The 23,554-nt window shown below is 42.8% G+C and overlaps 1 protein-coding gene and 1 long non-coding RNA gene across 1 annotated transcript; one reads left to right on the top strand and one right to left on the bottom strand.

Moving 5' to 3' along the window:
* Positions 1–23,554, top strand: part of LOC129459381 (zinc finger protein 676-like) — a 375,112-nt gene that overhangs the window by 274,876 nt on the left and 76,682 nt on the right.
* Positions 3,273–14,814, bottom strand: LOC129459441 (uncharacterized). Its single transcript, XR_008649984.2, has 3 exons — positions 14,676–14,814; positions 6,879–6,999; positions 3,273–3,426 (listed from the first exon to the last, which is right to left on the bottom strand). It is a non-coding gene; the product is annotated as an uncharacterized lncRNA (long non-coding RNA).

The following is a 23,554-nucleotide window of genomic DNA, read 5'->3' as shown; positions in this document are numbered from 1 at the left end:
TTATTTTCCAAATCTTAAGACCTACATTCAGAATTTGGAGCTGCAGATTTAGGCTCTGGATGGGTGGAGTAGCAGCAGGTGTTACCTGCATATTTGTGGACATTTTAGCAAGAGGAGATACAAGAAAGTGGAGCTTCTCATGTCTACATGTCTACTGGGTGCACACATATTACTCTGATTTGGTTTCTTGGCTCCATGTTCTGTGAATCAGTTTCAGGTCTGAAGATATAAGAGTCATCGAAAGAGGTAAAATGTTGATTGCTGCCCTGTGAAGTTTGTAGAAATCTGGTCTAGCTTCTCTAGAAGTGACTGTAGTGGCCTATAGATACCAAATAGGCAGATACACAATTCTTCCTGCATATTTAGGAGACAGCACATACTGTGTAGCATAATTGTGACATGACTGGAAGCCTGAGAGGGAAAGTCCCCTCTAGAGTAAAGCTTGGCTGGCACCTTATGTGTTTATATCATGTCTGGTAATTCTAGACAGTGTTTGGAATATATAACGAAAAGAAAAACTTTCTACAGTCCCAGAGAAACACAATGATAGAACAGAAAGAAAACTGTTTTATTACACAATTAAACTAGAATGTGAAGTGCATCATGGTCAATCTGCTCAAGAGACTGCAAAGACAGAAAGATGTTCATAATTAGTCCATAAGTAGAAAAATTTACAACACCATGCCATACATAATTCATTCTAAATTCACTTGGTAATTGAAAAGGCCTTCCATGTATGCTACATGGTTTTATTCAATGCCAAAATAAACCTTATCACATCTTCATGACAAGAGGCAGTTTTGCCACTTGAAGCCTGGTGCCTGCTGAAGGTAGGCTCTCACTCTTCTACAAAAATGGTTGATTAGGATGCTATCATTTTGGCTATTTACATTTTAAAACAATGGCTCTCTACTCCCTGAGCCTGGGCTAGAGCACTCCTGCGTGCCCTCCCCTGGTCACCAGTGTCCTCTCTTGACTCCTACCATCTGCCACCAAGGCACAGCCCACAGCACAGGGCTCACAGCTGGCAGCTCACATCTTATCTTATGTGAACCCCAACTGCCACAGCAGCACTCCAGTGCCACATCAGAGAGTGAAGCCTGAGCTGCAGGAGGAGAGCCTGCAGGCCTCCTGGGTAGAACTGCACCTTCACGATGATAAAGGGAATGGAAGAAGTGTTTCAGCCTCAGTGCCAATTTATAATGGTGACATGAAAAAATACTGCTGGATTTGCAGTATGAGTCTGGGTAGAGATCACTCCAAGAGTCATCCCTGTGACAGCCCACCTCATTCAAAGACACCATGGGATAAGCATAAGGCTTCTAAAACAGACACCCAAAGCATTTGAGAGAAAAACAGCTCTCAAATGAGCAAGATTTTATTGAGAGAAATAAAGACGTTAAAAGCATCTTAAGAAAAACTCAAATTAGACATAAGATTTATCGAAATAGCCAGGAAATATTCCCCTAAAAAGAATTTCTCTCTAAGCATCCAGAGTGCACAGCTACTCTCAGCATGAGAAACATGAGCATTATAAAGAAAGTGGACATATTTTCAGCAGAATTTCATAAGGTTTCTCTTTCATCTCTGCTGCTCTCTCATCTCCTAGCCACTGAATGGGGGATCTATGTTGAAATATATCTGACAACTTCCACCAGCACTTTTTGATGAAGAATTGGAATCCCTCTCTGTTCATATAGTAGAACATATTCGAGCTTGCAACATAGTTAACTAAAGAGCTATTATGGTTTTTGGATGGCCATGTCACCTGTGTTTGTCCTGTAATAGTAGCATTCCAAGTTAGTGAAATACAAGACACTAAAATTATGCTTACCTAGAGTTATCCCCATTAGATAGATTAATAAGCATTTCAGACTAATATCTACTGTAACAATTTTGTAGTAAACTTTTTGAACATTAGATATAAATAAGTATATATAATTTTAATGTACTAGTCATAATGAATGTAAAAATTTTTTAAAATGTCTGAAATCACTGGGTGCCATGGTTCATGCCTGTAATCCCAGCACTTTGGAAGGCTGAGGTGGGCGGATCACCTGAGGTTGGGAGTTCGAGACCAGTCTGACCAACATGGTGAAATCCCACCTCTATTAAAAATACAAAAATTCACTGGGCATGGTGGTGGGTGCCTGTAATCCCAGCTACTTGAAAGGCTGAGGCAGGAGAATCGCTTGAACCTGGGAGGCAGAGGTTGTGGCGAGCTGAGATCATGCCATTGCCCTCCAGCCTGGGCAACAAGAGCGAAACTCCGTTGAAAAAACAAAACAAAACAAAAAAAGTCTGTTACCATAATCCAGTTAAAACACTTTATATTTCAAAAGTATAAATAACAATATTAAAAGGCCTATCTGATTCATTGAAAGTAAATTTTGTGGCCTTATATTCATACTACTGTAGAAAATACTTTTTTTTTTTTTTTTTTTTTTTAGGCGGAGTCTCACTCTTTCGCCCAGGCTGGAGTGCAATGGCGTGGTCTCGGCTCACTGCAACCTCCACTTCCCGGGTTCAAGCGATTCTCCTGCCTCAGTCTCCGGGGTAGCTGGGACTATAGGCGCGTGCCACCACACCCGGCTAATTTTTGTATTTTCAGTAGAAATGGGGTTTCGCCATGTTGGCCAGGCTGGTCTCCAACTCCTGACCTCGTGATCCGCCCACCTCGGCCTCCCAAAGTGCTGGAATTACAGGTGTGAGCCACTGTGCCTGGCTGAAAATACTTTTTAAAGTATATAAACGCGGGTTGCCTACAAACACTACACATAACTATGCTAATTGTTCTGAAGTAATAAACAGAAACCAAAGTACAACTAAAGACTTCACTGTTCAGTTTATATACTGAACTGCTTTCTTTTGCAGTGTGAGTACTTCAGCCTGAAGATATTAAATAATTACCTTCAACAATCAGTTTTCTGTTAAAAAAAAAACTACTCAGTATCTTTTAGTCTTTATCATTCTGTATGGCTAAATTTAATCCTATTTTTGTGCTCCACTTTTGCGTGTTTTTAAAATGAGCTTTGATATAAACAAATCTGTGTCGACTTTAAAAGACTAAAAATGAAAGGAAAACAACTTTGCCAAAGCAAAAACAAAGCAATGAATCTGAAGTCCTAGCTAATGACAACCCTGAGTAAAAAATAATGACAAAAGGTTTACTTAGCTGTTAATATAATTAATGTATATTTCAAAATAACAAAGATAAATGTACATATCATCTAAATGCTTTAAGATGCTAAATGCTTATTTCAAGGTGGAAGGATAAAGCTTTTCATTTCTAATTTACATTTTTTTCTACAACAGCCAGGTTTTCTGGACGTGTTCTTAAATTCTTGGACATCTGAATTTCAGTAGACATTGGATTCAGGCACCTAAGGAGTAGCCTTGGGCACATTTTGTGCACTTGAAAGAATGCTTATGGGGAAAAAAGCAGAAGAGAGAAATGTGTTATAAAAATTCCATGGTTACACATCAATAAAGCAAGTTCTTAGAGACCTATGAAGAGACTTTAATTCTGATACAACAGTAGGAGACTACAACACCCCACAGAAACTATTAGACAGATCCTTGAGACAGAAAATAAACAAAGATAACCGGACCTAAACTTGACACTTGACCAAATAGTCCTAATAGATATATACAGAACTCTATGTAAAAACAACATAATATACATTATTCTAATCACCATGTGAAACAAACTCTAACGTTTACCACACAATTAGAAATAAAACAATACTCAACAAATACAAAAATCCCTATATTATACCAACCACACACTGAGACAACAGATTGTTGAAAATATAATTCAACTACAAAGAAAACCACTTGAAAACATACAATTACATGAAAATTAAACAACCTGCATTTAAATGACTTTTGGGCAAATAATGAAATTAAGGCAGAAATCAAGAAGTTGTTTGAAACAACTAAGAATAAAGATACAACATACCAGAGTCACTGGAACACAGCTAAGGCAGTGTTAAGAAGGAAATTTATAACATTAAATGCTCACATCAAAATGTTAGAAAGATCTTAATGTAGTGACCTAATATCACAAAATAAAGTATGAGAAGCAAGAGCAAACCAATTCTGAGCTAGCAGAACACGAAAAATAACCAAAAGCAGCTCTGAACTGAAGGAGACTTAGACATGTAAAAAACTATACAAAAGATCAAGAAATCCAGGAGTTAAATCTTTGAAAAAAAATTGGTAAGATAAACTAGTGGCTAGATTAATGAAGAAACAAGAGCCAAATAAACATAATTAGAAATGACAGACATTACTACTGACCCCACAAAAATACAAATAACTATTGAAGTCTACTATGATCATCTCTATGCACACAAACAAGAAAATCTAATAGTAATAAATAAATTCCCAGACAAATACATCCTGCCAAGACTGAACACAAATATATCCTGCCAAGACACAATACAAAAGAAAATGAAGCCGTCAATAGACCAATAACAAGCTCCAAAATTGGATTAGTAATATATAGCCTACCATCCAAAAAATGCTGAGGACCAGAGAAATTTGCAGCTGAAATCTGTAAGATGAACAAAGAAGAGCTAGGACCATTTCTGCTAAAAGTATTCCAAAAAAATGAGAAGGAAATCTTCCCCAACTCATTATATTAGAACAGAATCATTCTGATACTAAAACCCGGCAAAGATAAATTAGAAAAAGAAAACTTCAGGTAAGCTGGGTATAGTGGCTAGCAGGAAGCGGTGGCTCACACCTCTAATCTCAGCTCTTTGGAGGCCAAGGCAAGCAGATCACCTGAGGTCGGGAGTTCGAGACCAGCCTGACCAACATGGAGAAACCCCATCTCTACTAAAAATACAAAATTATCTAGGTGTGGTGGCACATGCCTGTAATCCCAGCTACTTGAAAGGCTGAGGCAGGAGAATTGCTCGAACCCAGGAGGCGGAGGTTGTGGTGAGCCGAGATTGCACCATTGCACTCCAGCCTGGGCAACAAGAACGAAACTCAGTCTCAAAAAAAAGGAAAGAAAACTTCAGGCCAATATCCTTCATAAATATTGATGTAAAAACCCTTAGCAAGGCTGGGCGCAGTGGCTCACACCTGTAATCCCAGCACTTTGGGAGGCTGAGGCAGGTAGATCACAAGGTCAGGAGTTTAAGACCAGCCTGGCCAATTTGGTGAAACTCCGTCTCTACTAAAAAAAAAAAATTCACCACTGCACTCCAGCCTGGGTAACAGAGCGAGACTCCAATTCAAAAAGAAAAAAAAAAATTAAGCAGGCGCAGTGGCAGGTGCCTTCAATCACAGCTACTCGGGAGGCTGAGTCAGGAGAATCACTTGAACCCAGAAGGCAGAGGTTGCAGTCAGCTGACACCACGCCACTGCACTCTAGCCCGGGCAGCAGAGCAAGCCTCTGTCTCAAAAAAAAAAAAAAAAAAAAAAATCCTCAGCAAAATATTGGGTAATCAAATCCAACAGCCAACAGCACATGAAAAAGTTAACCCACTATAATCAAGTAGGCTTTATCTCTGGGATGTAAGATTGGTTCATCATAAACAAATCAATGTGATTTATTACATAAACATAACGAAAGACAAAAACCACAAGATTATCTCAAAAGATGCAACAACAACAAAAAAAACACATTTTCAACAAAATTTAACATCGTTTATGTTAAAAGCCCCCAACCAATTAGGCATTGAAGGTACATACTTCAAAATAATGAATTATCTATGACAAACCCACAGCCAACATACTGAATGGACACAAGCTGGAACGATTTCTCTTTAAAAAAATGGCACAAGACAAGAATGTCTTCTCTCACCACTCCTATTCAACATAGAATTGGAAGTCTTAGCCACAGCAATCAGGTGAGAGGAAAAAAAAAAAAGGCATCCAAATGGGAAGAGAGGTTGTCGAACAATCTTTGTGTGCAGACAATATGATTCTGTATCTAGAAAAGACTATAGTCGTGACAGAAAAGCTCTTTAAACTGACACACAACTACAGAAAAGTTTCAGGATACAAAATAAATGTCCAAAAATCAGTAGCACCCATGTACATCAACAATATCCGAGCTAAAAGCCAAATCAAAAAAAAATCTCATTCACAACTGCCACAGAAAAATAATTATCTAGAAATACAGCTAATCAGAGAGGTGAAAGATCTCCATGATCTTTCACAAAACAAAACAAAAAACATTGCTTAAAGAAGTCAGAGATGAAAAACAAATGGAAAATCATTTTATGCTCATGGATAGAAAAGATCAGTATCATTAAAATGGGCATACTGCCCAAAGAAATCTACAGATCTAATACTATTCCTATCAAACTACCAAAAATATTCTTAACAGAACAAAAATAATCTATTTTAAAATTCATATGGGCCAAAAAAAAGAGTCCAAATAGCCAAGGCAATCCTACACAAAAGGAACAGAGCTGGAGGCCTTACATTACCAAACTTTAAACCACAGGGCTAGAGTAAAAAAAAAAGGAGCATTGTACTGGTACAAAAACAGGCTCAGAGACCAAAACAACAGATTACAGAGCCCCAAAATTATTCTGCACACCTACAACCATCTGATCTTTGACCAAGCTGACAAGAGGAATTTGAGAAAAATTCCTTATTTAATAAATTTTGCTGGAATAACTAGCTAGCAACCGTAGAAGATTGAAACTAGACTCCTTTCTTACACCATATATAAAAATCAACTCAAGATTGATTAGGCCAGGCACCGTGGCTCACACCTATGATCCCAGCACTTTGGGAAGCCAAGGTGGGCAGACTGGTTGAGGTCAGGAGTTCGAGACCAGCCTGGCCAATATGGTGAAACTCCATCTCTACTAAAAATATAAAAATTAGCCAGGCATGGTGGTGGGCACCTGTAATCCCAGCTACTCAGGAGGCTGAGGCAGGAGAATTGCTTGAACCTGGGAGGCAGAGGTTGCAGAGAGCCGAGATCGTGCCACTGCACTCCAGTCTGGCAACAGAGCAAGACTCCATCTCGGAAAAAAACAAAAAGAAAAAGTAGGCAAAAGACATCAACAGATACTTTTCAAAAAAAGACATACATGTGGTTAACAAGGATATAAAAAAATGCTCATCACTAATCATTAGAGAAATGCAAACAAAAACCACAATGAGGCATCATCTCACACAAATCTGAATGGCTAGTATTGAAAAGTTAAAAAAAATCACAGATGCTGGTAAGGTTGTAAAAGGAATGCTTATACACTGCTTATGGGAGTGTGAATTAGTTCAACCATTGTGAAAAGCAATGTAGTGATGTCTCATATAAGTAAAAACAAATTACCATTTGACCCAGCAACCTCTTAATTGGGTATATACCCAAAGAAATATAAATTATTCCATCATGACACATGCACATGCATGTTCATTGCAGCACTATTCACAATGGCAAAGACATGGAATCAACCTAAATGCCTATCCATGGTAGACTGGATAAAGAAAGTATGGTATGAGCAAGTATGGTGACTCATGCCTCTAATCCAACATTTTGGGAGGCCAAAGCTGATGGATTGCCAGAGCTCAGGAGTTTGACAGCAGCCTGAGCAATATGGCAAAACCTCATGTCTACAAAAAACACAAAAAGAAAACATTAGTGGTGTGGTGGCATGTGACTGTAGTCCCAGCTACTTGGGGGGCTGAGGTAGAAGGATTGCTTAAGCTCAGGAGATTGAGGCTTCATTGAGCCTAGATCACACCACTCCACTTCAGTCTGGGTGAAAGAGTAAGAACCTTTCTTCAAATATAAATAAAAGATTTAATAAAAACAAATTATGGTACATAAATATCATGGAATACTGGAATAGTATGTGGCCATAAAAAAAAAAAAAAAGAAAAGAAAAAAAATCATGTCCTTTGTAGCAACACAGATGGAGCTAGAGACCAGTATTCTTAGAAAACTAATGTAGAGACAGTAATCCCAGCACTTTGGGAGGCCGAGGTGTGTGGATCACCTCAGGTCAGGAGTTCAAGACCAGCCTGGCCAACATGGTGAAACCCCGTCTCTATAAAAATACAAAAATTAGCTGAGTGTGGTGGCAGGCACATGTAATCCCAGAGTCTCAAAAAATAATAATAAATAAATACATGCTACCATTTATAAGTAAGAGCTAAATAATAAGAATGCATAGACACAAAGAGAACAATAGATACTGAGGGTAAGTTGATGGTGGATGATGGGAGGACAAAAAAGATTAGAAAAAATACCTGTTTGGTGCAATGTTTAGTATCTCAGTGACAATATAATCTGCACACCAAACCCCTATGACACAATTTTACCTATATAACAAACCTGTATATGTACTCAGGAACAAAAAATAAAAGTTAAAAGAAAAAAAATCCATGAGTTAGTTTGGGAGAGTGCAATGTAGGTGATAGGACTGGTTTGTGCTACAGATAGCGGCCCAAGGGTGACTCTACTCTATTTCTGGGTTCATGCAGGCAGATGAGATTATGAACAGGTGGTCCAGAACCCTAGGTTGGTGGAGAAAACAAGTTGCTGCTGCAGATTCAGTGTCTGGGGGTGAGGATATGCCAGGAGACTTGTAGACAGTTGTGGGTTTTTGGCAAAAAAAATTAGGATAAAAATGCTGTGGTGAAATTCCTGAGGGTGGTGTCTAGCCCTGGGAGTGGTGTAGACACCTCAATGTCTAGTGGGTGTGTTTGTGACTGGGTAGAAATCCTGTGCTGACAGCTGTGGAAAAAGGGAATCTGCTATCAGAGCTTCTTTCCTTTAAGTTTTCAGTTCTCTCTCACCCTGGGAGGAGACCTAGAATCACAAAACAATGGGCACTGTAACAGACAGAAAAGCAGAGCCTCCCAGAGTTTCATTCCAGGCCAGGCCTCTGTGGTATCTTTCTTCTGGCACCAAATCTGTAGAGTTTGCTGAATACCAAGATTCTCCAACATCAACTCATTATCTAAAATTTGAATTCTGACACCACCCATTCAGCACAGACCCTGATTCAGGGCTCAGTCCCACAGTATTCTCCTTACTGCAGATGTCAGGAACAAACCCAATGAACCCATCTATGCTCCTGAGCTACTGTTTAAAAATCGGGGACTCCCATAACCTCCCTCAAGTTCAATGATTTGATAGAGCCACTAACAGAACAAGCAAAACAACATAGTTATGTTGACCAGTTAATTATAAAAGATACAACCCAGAAAAAGCAAAATGGAATAAATGTATAGGACAAAAAAAAAAAAAAAAGGTGGGGAAAGACGAAGCACATAGGTAAATAGCTGTGATTAATAAAATTAATAAAATTCTCCATCCTTTGTATGCTCCAGGAACAGTTCATGGAAAGAAACACCCTTTCCATTATAACTTAGATGGTGCTCTTTTTTAACCCATCACATAGCCAGACACAGACTCTGCACATTTTCTTCTTTTTCTCATATAAAAATCAGCTGAATTTGGCCAGGCACGGTGGCTTATGCCTGTAATCCCAGCACTTTGGGAGGCTGAGGTGGGTGGATCACCTGAGGTCAGCAGTTCAAGACCAGCCTGGCCAACATGGTGAAACCCCCATCTCTACAAAAATACAAAAAATTTAGCCAGACATGAGGGCTGGTGCCTGTAATCCCAGCTATTCAGGAGGCTGAGGCAGGAGAATCGCTTGAACCCAGGAAGCGGAGGTTGAAGTGAGCTGAGATCATACCATTGCACTCCAGCCTGGGCTACAGAGTGAAACTCCATCTCAAAAGATCTAAACTCTAGTTATTTCATCCTCAATTTGCCATTTCCCTCACACCTTCTTTTTAATCTGTTTCCTCCTCCTTATGAAAGTCAGTCCCTGTCTGCCTAAGCTTTGCAATCCTTAAAGATATTGTTAGTGCTTCCTCCTGTTGCAATACTCCTTTGGAATTTTTTTTTAACATAAATCTAACTTTGCTTATATTTTACAAAGTCTAGAAACTATCTCAGAACAGTAACAACTTCATCTTCAGTAAGACCTTCTGAGACCCCTTCTATTTTAACCTTAACTGCATCTGCCTGTGGATCCCCAGCTTTCCAGGGCTCTGTAGCTTCTCTCAGGATAAAGGCTTCTTCCATGGCTGGGACATCTGCTGGGGCGGCTCCCCAGAAAGAATTAACTGGGCCTTTAATAACCTTTTTTTTTGCAGGTTCAATATTAGCTTTAGCTTGGAGTCACTGGGCTCAAGTTTTAATTTCTATGACACAGTTACTCACTTGGTTTTTGAAACTAAGTGTTTAAAAAATCTAGCAAAATTATCAAACATAGTACTCACATAAGGAAAAAAAAATTAAGGTACTTATATTTCATACCCAGTAAGAAAAGTGAAAGTATTCCTTTCAGAGAATAAATGTATTATTGTATTAGTTTCATTAAAAATCATGCAGTAAATAATTAGTAATATGTGAACACTTTTAGGAGGTAACAAGTTTAATCTCATAAAATTTAACATTAAACTCAGAAATCAAAATAACAGAATATAGAACAGAGATATTCACTATCACAAATTTTCCCCGCAAAAAAAGAAATTGATGATTTTAAGAATCCATGTAACTCATCAATTATCTACCATATTTTCTTGTGGAAATGTATTCATTTTCTACAGCCAAAATACAGAGATTTTTTTCTATTCTTTTCCTTGGTAGCATTCTAAAAGCTAAGCCTTGGAATTGCGTTTGAAACCACCCAGCCATAAAAAAGCACACTTGAAAAAATTTCTAAATTCGGCCGGGCACAGTGGCTCACGCCTGTAATCCCAGCACTTTGGGAGGCCGAGGCTGGCGGATCACGAGGTCAGGAGATCGAGACCACGGTGAAACCCCGTCTCTACTAAAAATACAAAAAATTAGCCGGGCGTGGTGGCGGGCGCCTGTAGTCTCAGCTACTCGGAGAGGCTGAGGCAGGAGAATGGCGTGAACCCGGGAGGCGGAGCTTGCAGTGAGCCGAGATTGCGCCACCGCACTCCAGCCTGGGCGACAGAGCGAGACTCCGTCTCAAAAAAAAAAAAAAAAAAAAAAAAAAATTAGCCGGGCAGGGTAGCGGGTGCCTGTAGTCCCAGCTACTCAGGAGGCCGAGGCAGGAGAATGGCGTGAACCTGGGAGGCGGAGCTTGCAGTGAGCCGAGATCGTGCCACTGCAGTCCAGCCTGGGCAAGAGAGGGAGACAACGTATCAAAAAAAAAAAAAAAAAAATTTCTAAATTCACTCTGGAAAAGAAATTGGTAAATGAGGGCTAGGTGTGGTGGCTCATGCCTGTAATCCTGGACCTTTGAGATGCTGAGGCAGGCGTATTACTTGAGGTCAGGAGTTCCAGACCAGCCTGGACAACATGGTGAAAACCCATCTCTACTAAAAATACAAAAATTAGCCAGCATAGTGGCGGGCTTTCACGGAGTTTCACTGTGTTGCCCAGGTTAGTCTCAAACTCCTGAGTTCAGGTGATCCACCCACCTCGGCCTCCCAAAGTGCTGAGATTACAGTCATGAGACAGTGCTCCCAGGTCCCTTTGTAAATATTTTCTTACCTTTAAAGCCCTACTAATAAAATGCACCTTATACTTAAAAAATCTGAAGTCAAGATAAGTGAAAACAATTCTTTTCAAGGTGACAAACCGAAGGAGTAGCAATGCTGATTAAGAAACAGATGTGTCTGACTCATGTGTCAAGTAAGGCCATCCAATCGCTTGAGAGGTTCTCCCACCCCATCCTGCTCTCATAAGTGCTCAATAACCACTCTCTCAGGAGAAACTGCACTATGCCCCACTGAGTGGCCCAGGATCATTTTATTTTGTAAGCTCTTGTATCATCTAACTGGATTCAGTTTTCTTTAAATTTTTGTCTTTTGAAATACTATTTTTTGGCTAGGCGCAGTGGCTCATGCCTGTAATTCCAGCATTTTGGGAGTCCGAGGTGAGTGGATCATCAGAGGTCAGGTGTTCAAGACCAGCCTGGCCAACATGGCGAAACCCTGTATCTACCAAAAATACAAAAATTAGCCAAACGTTGGGGTGGGCACCTGTAATCCCAGCTACTTGGGAGGCTGAGGCAGGAGAATCCTTGGACCCGGGTGGCATAGGTTGCAGTGAGCCAAGATGGTGTCACTGCACTCCAGCCTGGGCAACAGAGCAAGACTCTGTCTCAAAAAAACCAAAAAATACTATTTTTTCTTTCACAAATGTTTCACTATTTTTATTTCACCATTTCTCTGCCCACTTAGAGAATCCAGGCGGCAGAAATTATTTCTGTGTTTTTTACCAGCATCTGATTGGCTTAACAGCAATGTATCTCTAAGAAATGGAAGCTGAGTTGGGTGAAGACAATCTTAATATCTTCGAAAAAGAAATACAACAGGAGACTCCTCTCAGCCCTGGGGCAGCCACCTTCTTTCTTAATAGGCTACACTCCATAACTCGGGTTGTGCTATAAGAAAAAAAAAAAAAAAAGACCCAGTAGCTGATATCCACTAGATACTCCAGCAGATATAGCCATGGTGGGTATCTTGGTTTATCCCCAGGAAATACTGAAGCCCAGGACCAAGAACAAAACTAAAGGGTGGGTGAAGACATCTCACCTTATAGCTTCCAAAGGGAAACTTTGACCCAAAAACATTCTGATAAGATCTCTGTGCCTATACAAGATAAAAGCAAAGAGGAACAAAATTTTTTTTACACTACAGCATCAGGGAATTATACTTTCTTCCCATGGAAAGTATTTACAAACAGAAAAAAAAATCTTTTTAAAGTGCCATCCAATGCTTTGTCAAAAAATGATTAAAATATGGTATAAAAAATGTAAACTAAAGGGCAAATAATTGATAATGTGAATTAGGGAAAATTGGCATTTGGGAATGTCAGAAGAAACTGAAAATTTGGTATTTTATTATTTACTATTTTTGCAATCCAGAGTTAGGCTGAAGAAATGATAGAGGGGGAGGAGGGTAAAACTTGAGACTCTGCTTGGGACACATGTAAAAAATTCAGTGGAAAAGAGTGGACGCAGCTCACACCTGTAATCCCAGCACTTTGGGAGGCCAAGGCCGACGGATTACCTAAAGTTAGGGGTTCGAGACCAGCCTAGCCCACATGAAACCTCATCTCTACTAAAAATACAATAATTAGCCAGGTGTGGTGGTGGGTGCCTGTAATCCCAGCTACTCCAGAGGATGAGACAGGAGAATAGCTTGAACCTGGGAGGCGGAGGTTGCAATGAGCAGAAATCTTGCCCCTGCACTCCAGCCTGGGTGACAGAGTGAAACTCCTTCTCAAAAAAAAAAAAAAAAAGAAAAATCAGTGGAAAATTAGTCTCCTGGGGCTTGTGAAAATAATTAAGTGGCAGGCAACTAGACTGAGGTGGCTCTAGTCCCTGGATTTCTACTTTAAAGAAATTTAACGCAAATGCATGTTTTTTTTGTTTTGTTTTTTGAGATGGAGTTTCACTCTTGTTGCCCAGGCTGGAGTGCAATGGCACAATCTCGGCTCACTGCAACCTCTACCTCCTAGGTTCAAGCGCTTCTCTTGCCTCAGCCTCCAGAGTAGCTGGGATAACAGGCATGCACCACCATGCCCCGCTAATTTTGTATTGTTAGTAGAGGCGGAGTTTCTCCATGTTGGTAAGGCTGGTCTCGAACTCCTGACCTCAAGTGATCCGCCCGCCTGGGCCTCCCAAAGTGCTGGGATTACAGGCGTGAGCCACAGCACCGGCCTCAAACGCATGTTTTTATAAATTACTAAATTGGGGGAAACAAAATTGAGGCTTAGCCAACTATACACTACCATTTAACCTCTGATTACATAACAAGGAAATGTCCACCTTGATCGTACAAATTAAGAAACTATGTAACTGTACCTAACCAATTATTGAATTTGGTTTTCTTTATCGCATGTTATTAAAGTCTTTTCTTCAAGCCCCTGCTATGGACGACAAATGACAAACCATAGCTGGGTACTCTACAATTTTTTTTTTTTTTTTTTGAGACAGAGTCTCGCTCTGTCGCCATCTCGGCTCACTGCAACCTCTGACTTCCTGGTTCAAGCGATTCTCCTGCCTCAGCCTCCTGAGTAGCTGGGATTACAGACATGTGCCACCACGCCCGCTAATTTTTGTATTTTTGGTAGACGCGGGGTTTCACCATATTGGCCAGAATGGTCTGAATCTCCTGACCTCGTGATCCGCCTGCCTCGGCCTCCCAAAGTGCTGGGATTACAGGCGTGAGCCACTGCGCCCGGATTTTTGAATCACTCTTTAATTCTTTAATATTTTTGCAGTAACTTTTGTATATTTTTAATAAGAGAAAAGAGAGACTCAGAACCCCACAGACCAAAGCTCTTCCCATTCATGAACCCCGCACCCCGAGTCAGGATTCTCCCCTAACGACCCTCCTGTGGTCCCTGCACAACCTGGGGAGACTCGGCGCTGCAGGTGGGGAGCTGCCGAGAGAGGGCTCCAGGCCAGGGCACAGTCACTGCGCAGGGAAGAGACAGGACGCCCGGGGTCCCGGCTGTCAGCACAGCCGCCATCTTATGGCTGAGGGGGGACCAAGGCCGAGCTGGCCAAGGAAAACTCGGGCGCAAATGGTAGAGCTGACTGCGAGGAGGCCTGAGTCCCGCCACAGCGACTTCCCACCGGTTCCAACCAGCCCCTTCCCCTCTCCCGGGATGTCGGACCCGGCACTCTCACCATTTCTAGGCTTCCAGGGGGCCCTGGCGCCTTAGCTGGTGATCTCCCAATACCTGCAGGTCACAGGGCCAGAGGCTGGGCCCCTAGGAGAAGAGGACACAAACCAGGGAAGACGAGACCTGCAGCTCTGGCTACAGCCAGAGACAAAGTACCCGCCAAACCCGGAAGCCGCCCTGTCCGCTCCAGCTTCGTGTCTGATTGGACGGTTTCCAGCCCAGCGTCCCTGACTGGATAATGTTTAAGGCCCCGCCCCTTTAGGCCCTGAGTGACGGGAGACGTGATCAGATGCTCGGCTGAATGAAGAAAGAGTGACAGCCTAAGCTCTAGCCTTTTCAGGCAGGGCTTCCTCCCTGAGCTGAGCTAGGCCCAACCCAAAGGTATTTGCATTTAACCTTGTGTGTAAGGTCATACGCGTTTATACATAGTACATAATATGGCCGGGCGCGGTGGGTCACGCCTGTAGTCCCAGCTACTCCGGAGGCTGAGGCAGGAGAATCGCTTGAACCTGGGAGGCGGAGATTGCAGTGAGCCGAGACTGCGCTACTGCACTCCAGCCTGGGAGACAGAGTGAGACTGTCTCAAGAAAAAAGAAAAAAATACACTATATTGTTATTCACAAACAAAAATAATCTAATAACAACTGTTTTAAAATTTCAGCTTTCCTGACCTTCCTAGCTTCTGGTTTTTTGATCAGGCACCCTGAGATTTTAAGAAGGAGGCAATCATGGCCGGGTGCGGTGGCTCCCGCCTGTAATCCCAGCACTTTGGGAGGCCGAGGCCGGAGGATCACCTGAGGTCAGGAGTTGGAGACCAGCCTGACCAATATGATGAAACTCCGTCTCTACTAAAAATACAAAAATTAGCCAGGGGTGGTGGCGGGTGCCTGTAATCCCAGCTACTGGGGAGGCTGAGACAGGTGAACCCGGGAGGCAGAAGTTGCAGTGAGCCGAGATCACTTTGAACTCTAGCCTGGGCAAAAAGAGCGAAACTAAGCTCCGTCAAAAAAAAAAAAAAAAAAAAAAGAAAAGAAAAGGAGGCAATCTTCTGAAATAGAACGTGAGCCAAATGTGAATTTTAAATTTTCTAGTAGCCAAACTTTAAAAAGAAAGAAGAAACAGGTCAAACTGATTGTAACAATTTCAGTAACCCAATATATCCAAAATATTACTATATGAGCAATGTGTAATTATTAATGTAGCATGTATATAGTTAGAACTATATCATTGGAACTAAGTCTGGTTTTTTTTTGTTTTGTTTTTTGTTTTTATTTTTATTTTTTTGAGATGGAGTTGCTTTTGTTGCCCAGGCTGGAGTGCAATGGCACAAAGTCCGTTCTCCGTCTCCTGGGTTCAAGCGATTCTCCTGCCTCAGCCTCCTGAGTAGCTGGGATTACAGGCATCTGCCACCATGCCCGGCTAATTTTTGTACTTTTAGTAGAGACGGGGTTTCTCCATGTTGGCCAGGCTGGTCTGGAACTCCCAACCTCAAGTGATCCAACTGCCTCGGCCTCCAAAAGTGCTGGGATTACAGGCGTGAGCCACCGCACACGGGCTACTAAGTCTGTTTTTTGCCTTTCCGGCACATCACAGTGTAGACCCAGCCACATTCCAGGCACTCAGGAGACACGCGTGAAGTGCAGCTCTGATGTTGCGTGGGTAAAGGGCCTGAACAAATTTCTCCTGCCAGTGTGAAAGCAGGGCCTCTTCCTAACAACATCTCTCTTCAGTTTGGAGGATGGAAAAGATAGTGGCCATAGGAAGAGCAGAGGGCAGCAGGAATAAATTAACCACAAGTAGACAACTGCTGGCCACCTCTGGCCCACCTTCCTTCCAGAGATCAGAAAGAGAACAAAGGATGATAGGTCCGGAGGAGAAGAAAACTCTAAGTCTTCATATCTGTGCATACTCTTGACCTGCAATGTTTATATATAGAGAAAATAGATTAAATGCAAACACATTTTGCTATTTGGCCTTGAACCTAATCATTGGGCCCCCTGGATTCAAGTAATTCTTGTGCCTCCGCCTCCGGAATAGCTGGGATTACAGGCATGTACCACCATGCTCAGCTAGTATTTTTGTATTTTTAGTAGAGATGGGGTTTTGCCATGTAAGCCAGGCTGGTCTTGAGCTCCTGGCCTCAAGGGATCCACCCACCTCAGCCTCCCAAAGTGCTGGAATTACAGGCATAAGCCACTGTGCCTGGCTATGATATATTTTTACATTTATGGTTTAGGTGATGTGTCCTTCTCTGTCAGGTCCCTGCCAAAATGTGGGATGATGACATATCCCTGGACCTAGCACCAAGGTAATGTGACTCTTGTATGTTGCAGAGGCCCCACATATTTTGAGTAGTGTGACATATGACTAGATCAAACACCTAGAAGATGGGAGGCACCTGTCTACGCCCTGTAAACAGGCTGTTAGCCCTACCATTCTCAAGAGCCTCATGACATATCTCTGCATTCATCACCTAGGAGATGTGACTCTCTTCTGCTGCCTGCATCCTGCCAACAGGAAAGAGTGTGACATAACATCTGGCCCAGGAACATGTTGATGTGTCTTCTTTTCCTGGGTCCTGTTCACAGGGAGTGTTGTGACATATCACTGGGCACAGCACCCGCATGCTGTGACTCTGCTGCCTGTGCCCTCTTTTCAGAACAGGAATGTAACATATCCCTGACCAAGGGCCTAGCACCAAAATGATGTGACTCTCTTGCTCACTGTCTGTGCACAGGTGGCATTTGTTCAGCTCATAGGTGAGATGATAACTCTCATGTATCAAATCAACAAATAGGGGACATACTGTCTTTCAAAGCTAGGCTTAGGGAAATAGGTAAGATTCTCGGTCTCCTCCTTGTATGAAGGTCATAGTGGATTACCACTCTCTTGTATATCATATAAACTCTTCAGGTGGTACAGAGAGTGTCATCACAGGGCCCAGCACACAGATGACATTGCATTTCTTGTATGCACACCGCATCATCTATTAGGATTGTCACCTGACACATGGACAGAGCCTACTGGTAAGGTCTTGAATCTCACATGTGGCTGCAGTCTACAGTTGAAATTGTAACTGTCATGGTTGAACATCTGGCTGCACTTGAGATGGTGACTCATTTTTAACCTAGCTCCACAGCAGGTGAAACTCTTTTATCTGGAACCAGCCAACTATAGAGATATGACTCTCATACCTGGGCTTAGAACCACAGATACAATCAGGAGTCCATACCATCATGAAGGTCACAGAGTGGTTTGCAACACTCATTAATACTGTAGAAAGCTCTCAGATGGTACTGAGAGAGTCTTAGCAGAGCCTAGTACACAGGTAAGATTGTGAGGCTCACATGCACACCCAGCAAACAGCAAAAATTGTCACCTTTCCACATGATCACAGCCCACTGTTGAGGTCCCAATTTTTCCTTATGAAAACAGTCAAAAGTTGGAAAATTGACTCGTATGTGGATTTGGTTCAAAGGTGAGTTGGTGATGCTCAGACATCTATTCAACATACCTGTAAGTCTATGGGTCCAGTAAGCATTCAGTCTGCAGGAGAAATTGAGACTCTCACAAACGAATCAATTGCACCATTGAGACTGTGATTCTGGTACTTAGACCCAACATACAGGAGGTGTTGACTCTCACATTTAGAACTGGAACATAAGTGAAATTGTTAATCTAATTTCTAAACCATCCTGCAGGTGCGGCTGTGACATATGCCTCTGCTCAGTACTTGAGTAATTTGACTCTCCTGCCTGGGCCCAGTCCATAGTTGCAATTGTGACACATTGCTGAACCCAGCACATAGGTGATGTGACTCCATACTCCTGCCTTGATGCTGCCTACAGGGGGCATTGTGACATATCACTGGGCCCTACATCCAAGTGATGTAAGTCTCTCCTTTTCTGGTACTGCCCACAGGGGACACCATGACATATTCCTGGGCCACAAACCCAGCTTATGTCATTCTCCTATTTGTTCTCTGCCCACATGGGCCACTGTGACATACTGCTGAGTTTGACACCCATGTGATGTAACTCTTCAGCCTCAGCCATGCCTACATGGGACATTGTGATACATCTCTGCACCCATCACCCAGGTGATGTGACTCTCTTTTCCTGTGTGCTCTCTGCTCAAAGGGGAAGATTGCTACCTGTTGCTGGGTCCAGCATCTAGCTGATGTGACTCTTCTCATCTTTTCTAAGTTCTGCCTGCAAGGGAGATGTTGACATTTTACTTTGCCCAACACCGAGGTGACACTAACCTGCTGGCTTTGTCATACTTTCAGAAGACATTGTGACATATTGCTGGGCCCAGCACCAAGGTGATGTGAGTCTCCTGCCTGGACCCTGTTCTCAGAGGGCATTGATACATATTTCTGACTTCATCAACTATTTCATGTGACTCTCCTCTCTTACCTGGGCTTTGACCAGAGAAAAAATTGTGATATATCTCTGGGACCAAACCTAGGTGTTGTGACCCTCTTCTTAGCACACGATCAAGCCCACAGAACCAAGATTTCTTATCGGTGTATCTAGCACACAGGTGAGGTGATTATTCTGTGTGGTCCCTGCCCACAGGGGTCATATTGACATGTCTCTAAGCCCATCACCTAGATTATGTGACTCCCTTTTTCTTCCTGTAAACTGTACACAGATAAGATTGTGACATATCACTTGGTCCAGAACTTTCAGGGTGATTGTGGCATATCGCTGGCACCACCACCTAGGTTATGTGACACTTTTCTTCTCTCTTAGCCCTACCCACAGAGGACACTGTGACATCTCTTCACCTAGGTAATGTTACTTTTTTGCCTGGGCCATGCTCTGTGACATATTGCTGGACCCAGAAACTAGGGGATGTGACACTCCTCTACTGCTTAGGTTCTGCCCAGGGAGAAATTTGTGGTGTATTGCTGGGCCAACAGCTAGGTAATGTGATATTTTTCTTTTACCTGAGCCCCACATATTTTGAATATTGTGAGATACTGCTGGGCTCAACAGCTAAGGAATGGGAGAGTACTGCCTGGGCCCTGCTCACATGAGTCCTTGTGAAATATCTCTTCATCCATCACCTACACTACATGGTTCCCCTTCCTGCAGCCTTCCCATAGAGAAGATTGTGACATAGTACTGGGCCTAGCAACTAGGTGATGGGTCTCTCCTGCCTGGGCTCAACCCACAGAAAGCATTGTAATATGTTGCTGGATCCAGCACCCAGGAGATGCGACTCCACTGCCTGATCTCTGGCCTCATGCAAGATTGTGACATATCCCTGGCCCAAGAAAACAGGTGATGTGACTCTACTGATTAGTCTCTATCCACCGGTGGTATTGTCACATTTACCTTGGTTTAGCTCACAGGTGCAATACATTTAACCAGCCAGTAGCAGAGAGTCTGTGTCTCTTTGCAAGGCTTTGGCAAACAGATGAGTTTCTGAGTCTTCTTTTTATAAAGACCATGCAGAATTGGCATTCACTTGCATATTGTGTAAAGTTCTTGGATGGTACAGAGAGTGTCATCACAGAGCCTGGCACAGAGTTGAGGTTGTGTTTCTCATGTGCACAACACAGCAACCCTTAGGATTGGAACCTCCCCTCCAGACATTGTGAAGAGATGTCACAATGTCCTCTGTGGGTAGGGCTAAGAGAGAAGAAAAGTGTCACATAACCTAGGTGGTGGTGCCAGCGATATGCCACAATCACCCTGAAAGTTCTGGACCAAGTGATATGTCACAATCTTATCTGTGTACAGTTTACAGGAAGTTAAGACAGAGCTCACTGCTGAGGTTCTTAATCTCATAAGTGCATTCAGTCTGCAGTTGAAATTGTGACTGTCATATGTGAATATCCAGCTAGAGTTGAAATGGTTAGATATTCACATATGGCTCAATGGCTGTGAGCTTCCTGCAGCTCATAGGCAGATAGGAAATCTCTTATCTAGACTCAGCCAACTGGAGATGTGTTGACTCTCATAGCTGAGCTTAGGGCCACAGGTATGATCATGGGTCCATATCAGCATAAAGTTCTCAGACCAGATTGTAACTATTTTTTTTTTTTTCAGATGGAGTTTCGCTCTTGTTGCCCGGGCTGGAGTGCAATGGTGCAATCTCAGTTCACCACAACATCTGCATCCTGGGTTCAAGTGATTCTCCTGCCTCATCCTAAGTAGCTGGGATTACAGGCATGTGCCACCACACCCGGCTAATTTTGTATTTTTAGTAGAGACGGGGTTTCTCCATGTTGGTCAGGCTGGTCTTGAACTCACAAACTCAGGTGATCCGCCTGCTTCACCCTCCCAAAGTCCTGAGATGACAGGCTTGAGCCCGGCCAGCAATTCTTATGCATACAGTATAAAGCCCTCAAATAGGACAGATTATGTCCTAACAGATCTCAGCACACAGGTGAGACTGTGACACTCACATGCAGACCCAGCTGACAGTAATAACTGTCATCGTTCGACATGAGCACAGCCCACTGTTGAGATTCTGAATCTCAAAACCAGTGAAAGTTACAAAAGTTGAAAAATTGACTTTCATCCTTGAATCCAGTGTACAAGTAAGCTGGTGACTCTCAGACCAAGATTCAGCACCCCTGAGACTTGAGGAACTGTGAGGCCACTAAGGAGACACAGTCTAGAGGATGGGTGGAAGGTCTCATGCACAGATCAAGTCCACAGTTGAGATTGTGACTCCTGAACATAAATGCAACATAGAGGAGGTGTTAATTCTCATACCTGGAACCGTAACTTGTGCAGGATGGTTAATCTCATGGACCTTCCTGCAGCTGTGATTGTGACAAACGCTTCTGTCCAGCACCTGAGTTTTTTGACTCTCCTGCCTGGGCTCAGCCCACAGATTGGATTGTAACAGATCGCTGAACCCAGGATCTCGGTGATGTAAATTTATTCTCCTGCCTTGGCGATCCCCACAGGGAGCACTGTGACACATTACTGCAGCTAACATAGGGGAACCATAACAAGGTTATGTGGCGCTCCTGCCTGTTCCTTGCCCACACGGGCCATTGTGACATATTGTTGGGTCTAATGTCTATGTCGTAACTCTCTTGCCTAGGTCCTGCCTACAGAAAGTATTGTGACATATCTCTGTGCCCATCACACAGGTGATGTGACTCTCTTCCTGCTGGGTTCCTGCTTACAGGGAGTATTGAAAGAGATTGCTAGCCCCAGCACCTAGATGCTGTGACTCTTCTTTCTAGGTTTTGTTCATGGGGAATATTGTGACATATCACTGGGCCCAACACCAAAGTGATGTTCCTCTTTTGCCTTGGCCCTGCACTCCAAAAGCATTGTGACATATTGCTGATCCCACTAGCAGGTTGATGTGAGTCTTCTGCCTGGACCCCATGAACAAGGGGCATTGTGATGTACCTCTGGGCCCATGAACTATTTTTTTTTTCAAATTAATGGTTTTATTTCCATCTTTAACATTAGCAGAGGAGTCCAAAGCAGACTGATATTCATGGATATAGTTTAAATGTAACAAAGAGTTGAACTATATACATTGAAAAAAGGAAAGACATTTTTTTCATACCAACTTTTCCCTAGTTTGCAGTTTCTGAATAGTAGAAACAAAACACATTTTTAAATCTTTTTATCAATTTAATTTAGGACGAAGTAACACAACTTTTATAATTAACCACTGAAGTTGTCTTTAAGGATAAAACTTAAAGAAATTTTAAAATGGGTGTTACCATATTTTATTAGTGGACTGACTCCAAGGTTGCCTTGCTCCAAGTCTGGGCATCGTGACATTCGCGTGATGCCTAGAAGAAAGTTAATGGCAGTGATGTCCAGTCAGAGAGCAGACACGCTACACATCACAATGATGAGAGCTGAGGATTCTGCCCTCTTCAACTCCAAGTAGAAAATTATTATTTTCATTCAAACTAACTGGAAGTGAGCCAAACAGTTAAAAAGTCAGAATGAAGAATAAAACAATTTTCTTTTCACATGGAGGAGGGACACTCCTTCAGCCCCATTTAAAGTGAATTCTGTGCTGAGTCCCTGCTCCTTCAGAAGGGTAAACTGAAGGCCAGTTATTGCTAACAAAGCCAGAAGTGGCCCCTTTCCCACCCTGAAGATGTTTCACATGAAAAGGCCATTTGTTTGGCGTGAAGCCGTCTGAGGAAGAGGAGGCAGGCTGGCACTGTAAGGCCTCTCTCATTAGCCACCCCCAGGCCCTGTGCTGTCAGGGGCAGCTTGGGCCACTTTGCTGCCCCTGAGCAAACGTTAGGCTCCCACCTACCTGTGGAGTGAAGGAGAGGTTGTCATCTGCGCCCCTGTTTCACCAATCAAAACCTATGGAGCAGTCACAAGCCCAAAGCATCCAAGCCCAGTGGCCAGAGGAGCTTCTGAAATAAACAGCACTGGGTTGGGAAGGATGACAAAGCCAAGTCAGGTGGGCCAGGTTCTGTGAAACATGGTGCAACAGTGACCTGGGAAAAAGCCCAGAACTGAGCGGCTGATAAGGCCACAATTACTGCCACCACCTCTCAGTATCTATGCAGGGGCGGATTTTAGGCAGTGGGAACTGAGGAACTGAGGACTGGAGGGCGTGTGGCAAACACAGGATGGATTTTATCAGAAAAGAGAGGACACCCAAACACGTGCCTGCCCTATTTATCTTGCATGTCCTGTGCCAGGTGAAGGATGCTGGAGCATGGGTAAGGTTCCTGAGAACAACTGGTGGGCAGAAACGGGCTGGGATGGGCACTGCTCCACAGGCAACATTAAGCCTCTGAGGGGGACGCTAATAGTGCTACATCTTGTGGGCTGCTGAAAAGTAGGTAACGAATGGCCTTTATTGCACTTTTTCATTCTTAGGAAACGGGATTGCCCTGCAGAGTTTCTCTTGATTTGCAGA

This window comes from Symphalangus syndactylus, chromosome 13, assembly GCF_028878055.3.
Source record: "Symphalangus syndactylus isolate Jambi chromosome 13, NHGRI_mSymSyn1-v2.1_pri, whole genome shotgun sequence".
NCBI lineage: Eukaryota > Metazoa > Chordata > Mammalia > Primates > Hylobatidae > Symphalangus > Symphalangus syndactylus.
The sequence above is the reverse complement of the archived record's forward strand: the minus strand, read 5'-3'. Positions and strand labels throughout refer to the sequence as shown.